This window comes from Tupaia chinensis, unplaced genomic scaffold (assembly GCF_000334495.1).
Source record: "Tupaia chinensis unplaced genomic scaffold, TupChi_1.0 Scaffold143811_1, whole genome shotgun sequence".
Classification (NCBI taxonomy): Eukaryota; Metazoa; Chordata; class Mammalia; order Scandentia; family Tupaiidae; genus Tupaia; species Tupaia belangeri.
In genome coordinates, this window is record NW_006203661.1 from 215331 (window position 1) to 222389 (window position 7059).

Here is a 7059-nt window from a genome sequence, read left to right on the forward strand (position 1 = left end):
GGACGTAGGGAGGAGGGAGGAGGTGAGGACGTAGGGGAGGAGGGAGGAGGTGAGGACGTAGGGGAGGAGGGGGGAGGTGAGGACGTAGGGGAGGAGGGAGGAGGTGAGGACGAAGGGGCCCCACGTGGGAGGTGGAGCAGCCTCAGTTCCCCACCTGAAGTGGAGGCAGGGCCACCTGCTCACACGTGTGGCACCTGGAGTGCTATGAGAACAGAGAAGACGCACCAGCAGACCCACAGAGCCCCGAGGAAGCATTTCCTTGCATGAGTTACTGTATTAGAACGAGCTGGGTTCTGTTCTTGGGTTCTGCAGTGCTTTTTAAGTCAGGGTCTCAAAATAACGCACTGTGGTGCAGCCGAGTTGGGTTCCGTCCCAGTGCCATTAGGTGTGTGCTGTCCACTATCGCGTTGCTAACAGGCCATTTCTAAAGCGTGGAGGTAACCTGGGCTCGGGCCTGGCAGCTGGAAAGCCTGTGAGCACCGGGCAGCACCTGGCTGGCCTCTGTGCTGTGGCCGGCGGAAGCGGCAGGCGGGCGGGTACTGCAGAGGGCGGAGTGCGGGGGCCTGCACTTGGATAACCGCCCTTCACATGGGGGCGAGAACGCACCCGCGCTACCCAGTGGCGTAATCTCTCTGCAGGGGTGGAGTCTCCGGGACCCAGACACTGCCTGGTGGCCCCATTCCACTGGAGCCAGTGTCCAGCTCACTGCGGACAAGCCACCGCCAAGCCATGGCAGGCAGCCATGACAAAACACTGTTGGCAGGTCACAGCGGTCGGCATGCATCAACCCTGCTCTGGGAGTCCAAGACCAGGGCACCCACAGGCTCAGGGCCTGGTAAGGGCTCGCTTCTGGCTTCGCAGGCCATCTTCGCACTGTGTCCTCGCCGGGGTGTCGGGGACAGTCTTCCGGGCCTCTTCGTGAGGACACTACTCGCATCCCTAGGGCTCCACTGGTAAAGGCCGCCTCCTACGGTCCTCCTAGGGAGGATGCCAGCACATGGGCTCCAGGTGACGCGCACATCAGCACACAGGCGAGCCCTCTGCGAAGGGAGGAGCTGACGGCGAGCTTTGGTTTATCTGCTCATGGACTATCACAAACGTTGCAGTTAGCATGGCTCAGTGGATTTGTGGGTTATTTAGCTTTGACTGAATGAACGCCAACAAAAAGGACAATGGATTAAAATCATTTCTCCAGAGAGACCGTGAGGGGAGAGCAGCCCAGCATGCAGGGCACAGGCCAGCCCCCGGGAGTGCAGGTGGCCTCTCTGTCCCAGGACAATGACACCCCCACCAGCAGTGAAGGTCGGGCAGCGCCAACCCGGCCAGCTCCACAAAGTGCCAGCCAAAACCCCACACATCTGTTAGAGAGATTTGACCCCTGAAGTACGAGTGAGCATCGCTGGAGCGGTACCTCACACTGTGCAGTAACTGGGTGGCCAGGGCAGAGAGGCACGGTGCCCCACACGAGTGCCCTGCTCCCACCCGCACACCTTCCCGGTACTGCAGGCGCATGCGTGCCGAACGCTGGAGCTGGCTGAGGCTAAGGCCGGGTCCTGGTGCCCAGACGGGTCAGGGGCATGAACATTTTCTGTCTCTTTCTCAGTGGGAAGGAATCGATACACTTCAAATAAATTAAATAAATCATACACTATAAACTAATGGTAGCATGATTTTATTAAGGTAATTAAACATAAATAGAATATGGAGAAAAAATTTTAGAATTTTTGAGGACTTTTTGGTGTTTTTTTGAGAGATTTTTGCTATAGGGTGTGTGTGCTCACCAGAAAGAAAAAGACAGAAAGACAGAAAGTGAGAAATCACCCTCCAGAGGGGATGGCCACACCGCAATCCGATCTCCATTCTCCTCTTGGGCTCTTGGGCACGCATACACACGTGCCTGGTGTGAGTTTAAGCCACTGGGTCCAGGACTTGAACTGTGGGGGAGTCTAGCAACATAGGCTTTATGCCAATTGCTGGTCCCAAATTTGTTTTTTTTTTTTTTTTTTTGGAGAGACTTTTGCTATAGGGCGCATGCGCTCGCCAGAGAGAGACAGAGAGACAGAAAGCGAGAAATCACCCCCCAGGGGGATGGTCACGCCACAATCCCTTCCCCTCCATTCTCCTCTCGGGATCTTAGGCATACACGCACATGTGCCCGGCGTGAGTTTTAAGCCACTGGGTCTGGGACGCGAACCGCAGTTAACTATGTGGGAGTCCAGCGACATAGCCATTACACTAACTGCTGGTTCCCACTGGTCCCAAATTTTTGAGAAATATTTAAAGCCATGAATACTCAACATCATACTTCTTAAATTATTAACTTAAAGAGGAATATTTAGAAATCTTGCTTGGGATGTGTGATGGTTACCTCTGAAGGGCACCTTTGGATTAAGAGCTCCCTAGACACCTGCAGAGCGTGGGTGTGTCTGCCCAGTGCTTCCGGAGGGATTAGCACTAAGTCTGAAAGGACTAGCTGGCGAAGGCCCACCTCTGCATGGGCAGCACCATCCAATCGGCCAGTGCCTGGGGAGAATAGACACAGAGGGTGGGCCAGTGCCTTCTGGAGAACCAGGACCGACTTCTGCTGCCCTGGGCACCAGGGTGTGAGGCTGCTGGCTCTTGGGCTCCAGAATTTGCAGGAGCATCTGCCCCACAGCCACTCCCACCAGGTCCTCAGGCGTGGGCCCTGCGAGTTCCCCCATCAGCCGCTCCGGTTCTGTGCGACAACTGTTGAAACGATACATTGAAATGCATGTGTCAGCAACAGACGAACCATTCATTTGTCAGCAAACACTAACAGGAGACGCAACCAAATAATTTATTCAAAGCATTAAAAGAGGGCGTGAATCACGTGTCAGATTTGCGACACTATTTTGCTACACGCATGTGTTAGGACAGGTGATCGGTACCCTGCAAAGCTCAATGCTGTGACAGCGGAGATAAGAGGGGGCTTCAGAGGTTCATAGAAAATGCTTATTGTGAAAAAAAAATGCATGGGTTTCAAATTTCTTGCACCCAAATATGAGTAGATTGCTCATGGAAAATGGAACTAAAGTATAAGATTATCTTCATGAAAAAAAAAAAGATTGAAATCCACGCCTGGTTTTATAAGTCCCGACCTTCCCAGATATTTCTATGCGTTCCAGGTCCGCTGAGGGACCCCTTGGGCCGGAAGCTCTCCTGCGCTCTGCCCCCAGGACGACCCGCAGGGCCCAGCTCCTGGCGCCAGCCATGCAGCGAGCAGCATCCTCTGCTTCTACCTGCACCATGCCCGGTGTGCAGCGGGCCTGGCAGCTCCTCCCAGTTCTGCGAGGGCCTCTGGCCAATGCAAAAGAGCCAGGAAACAGAGTCTTCCCATGTGACCAGAAGGCCAATTGAAGGTGTGCTTCAGTCACTCTGTGTTTCCTGTGTTACACAAAAGGAAATAGTAAATAAAAACAACATTTTATTGAAAACCCATGACACTTTAACGAAAATAGTAACAAATCAAGACAAAGCCCAGAGAGAGCACACTACAAATAAGACAATCTGTTGCACAATTTGTAGGCAAGCTACTTCGGTGAGGAAGATGAATTCAAAGTAAACGAAGTCAGCAGCGTAGTCAATGTTATCGAAGTAAGAGTTTGGGCCACGGCATAGCCTAGTGGTCAGCAGAGCCGGACCCTACATGGCTGACCGCAATAAAAACTGTTGACCTGATAGTGTGAGAAGTACACTTGGCACAGGGGCACGTGTGCCCCGATCCCAGACAGAAGGCAGAGATGGAGAAGAGCCTGCAGCATAACCATGTCCCACTGGGGGTTAGCTCGCTCTCACTCTCTCACGAGTACATATGACCTCTGGCAATTAAAAAAAAGGAGTTTTCAGTAAGCATTGGGGAGGATAGGATAGAAAAGGCAGCAGGCATGCCACACAGCAGCCAGGACACAGAAACAAAGGGAGGGAGCCGCTTTACACGGAGAAGTCTAAAGAGCTCTTAAAGAGCTGCCCCAGAGTGCCCGTGCTGGAACGAAGCACCTGCCGAACCCGGGAGGTCACAGCTGGCTGAGTCTGAAGTGCCAGCAGCAGCTTGGCACCACGGCAGCAAGCAACAGGGGACGTGGGGACAGACAGCAGTGGAGACCCACCACCTCGACACTGGGCTACGCCTGACTCCGAATTCGCCTTCTCTATCTCTAAGAAATAAAATGAGCACAGCGGAGTGTAAACTGTGTGGATACCTACCCCTTCCACTTCCCCTTGGTTAAAGTCATTTCATAGTAGCTTTGTAATATTCTTGGAGATCAATTCTATGACATCATTTCCTAAACAGCTCCCAGTGCCTTCCTCATGAAAGGTCCATGTTAAGGAAAAGACTTTCATCAAGTCAAGGTCCAAGCTATTTATCATGGCAGTGTTCCAACGAAAGTGAGTCAGACATGGTTTCGCAATCTTCAAAAAATTACAAAATTAAAGGAAGGATCATAGCGTTCAAAGCCACTGTCAGGTACTCTGCATTTACAAAAGCCCCCGTTCAGGTTGCTTGAGTTTTGGAAAGTTCTAGGCACAGCAACACGTGTGCACAATACAAATTAAACGCAACTTTTAAATGATTCCATCCTTGACGGATGCGGTGTGAGGCAGCTCCTTAGGCTGAAGTGCCTTACTCCGAGAAAGCCCTTGGGGAAGGTGATCCGGTATCTACTCAGCCCAAGCAACTAAAAACTACAAGTGAACATTTCATTTTGCCTTGAAATGTGATTAGCTGACTCTATCAGACCTACAACTTGTTTCTAAAGGCTAAGAGTAACAAGTTCCAGAAATCCACACGACTTAATGAAAGCTCCGAAGTTGCCCGTATGCTGACACACCCGTCCCAAACAAGTGGTAATGTGCTGTCCTTGACAAAGACGTGCAAGACCTAGAGTAAGGCCGACCTTTCCACCCACTCTTCTTCGGAGAAGTGAGTTTTACACCACATGCTTGTTTTTGTTTTCCCCTGAAAGGACAGAAGAAAGAATTTGGTGGTGGCGGAGAGGGTGTTGCTTTACAAAAACCTGTTGCACAACAGGTTATGGAATTACTACCAAACTTAGCACAGCAATTAGGAAAAAAAGATTAAACCTCACATCTACAGGCCCAAGGTAAAAACCTGCACAAATCACTCCTCACTATCGCCTAGCAAAGTCAGTTGCTTTCTTTGAGCAATTACCCTGATGCCTTTCTTTGAATACCTAGTCCCCGTTTTTCAACTGACCATTCCTCAGATGACCTTCCCATGACTCAGCACTCGGTTGGATTGTTCTGTTAGAGGCTTTTCTTCATTTCAAAATGGCTGCAGTGTTGCTAACCTTAAGCTGAACTGTTCAGTAACTGACTAGCTCACTGGTAAGTGCATCCCAGCACACGCCCGGGGACTGCTATCTCTGGGCATCTAGACACCACCTGTGTGCTCAACCCCAAAGCAGGCCTGCTCCCTAGGACACGCCAGCAGCACACCTACCGGGTGGTTCTCAGCAGACCCACCAGCAACAGGCAGGAGGCCGCGGACTCTTATTATCTACCACAGCCACTCTCTCAGCTCCTTGGCTTTTGAAACAAGCACTGCGATTACCTCCATGAATTAGATACTTGCTACAGCTCTGGAATTTAACAAAACCCACTAGTGTTCTGCAGATAAGTGTAATTAGAAGGTGGCCAGTCCTTCCCTTGGGCTCGCCACAGTCTCACATTATACAACTGGTAGACCAGAGGGCACGAGAGAATACTATTTTGCCAGAGTACTGCTGTAAACTCATAATCATTATCTTCTCATAGTGTCACCTGTTCTCGGGACCTGACTGTGGGACAATGCAGTCCCTGCCTTCACCGGGCATCCTTAGCTCTGGTTTCAAGCATCAGCCTAACCGTTATTCCATAAACTGATGAAAAAAACTCAACATTGGAACTACAGATAGTCCCTAACTTAGGATGGTTAGACCTGTGATTTTTTGACTTTACAACAGGTTTACTGGGACATAACCTCACTGTTAAGTCCAGGAGCAGTGGAACTTAAGAGTTTGATGTATGATTTTTTTTTTCTGTACACTGGGCTTATGGAGCTATTAAATGCATCTTTTACTCATGAGCCATATTTTGGACTTACGATGGGTTTATCAGGATATAATGTCACCCCTCTGTATTTTATTTCGATGGTTACTCATGGTCAGCAGAGCTTTTCTGCCTTCATCTAACGCTGATAGTCACACTGTAAAATAGCTTGTATTCCAAAGGCATTTTCCCTCTGAAGTTTCGCAATTCGGCACCCTGAGACTACTACAGGGTTTCAGCCCCTGGCTAAGCAAGCTCATTTTGTTGCAGCCTTACTTCAAAGAGGGTATTCCCCCTGGGGTTAAGAGCGAACGTTCTCCCACACTGAAGACAAGGACTATTCTTCCTATGTAGGTGCAGACGCTTTTTGCCAATAGTAAAGGATCAATTTTACTGAATGTTTTCCAGAAAAGCAAGGTTGGGCTATCCCTCCTGCCCAGTGGCAGTTGTCAGCCTGTTTATCTGGGAGGCTGTTTTTGTGACTACTTTAAAAGTTGCCGGCGGCTCTTCCCTGACTCCACAACCCCCACCTCCCAAGAATGATGCAGGAGGTGGGAGAAAACACCGAAATTACTCTGGTTTCCTCCTGCTCTCAGAAATGCCGCCAAACCCTTGAGGCTGTCTCGCGCGACTCCCTCCTGGTAATACAGCAGACCGAGGACCTCAAACGCGGCGTGGCCAGCACGCCAGTCCCTCGGATAACGCACCTGCCTGACCGCGAAGGTCCGCCAAGCCCCCCGGGGCCCCTCCCTCCCGCGCCGTGCACACCGTGGTTTTAGACTTTGAGGATCTGCACAGCATCGGATTAAAGGCTGCGAACCCAGTCCCGGCTGTAAACCGGGACTCTAACGCCAGCAGTGGGAACACGCACCGCAAGGCGCCGGGCAGGAGTCCTCCAAACAGCAGCGCGCGCCTGCGCCCTGCGCCCCAGCGAGGAGCCAATCGGAAGCAGGCCCAGCCGTTGCCATGGCCACGGCGCGCGGAAGGGGG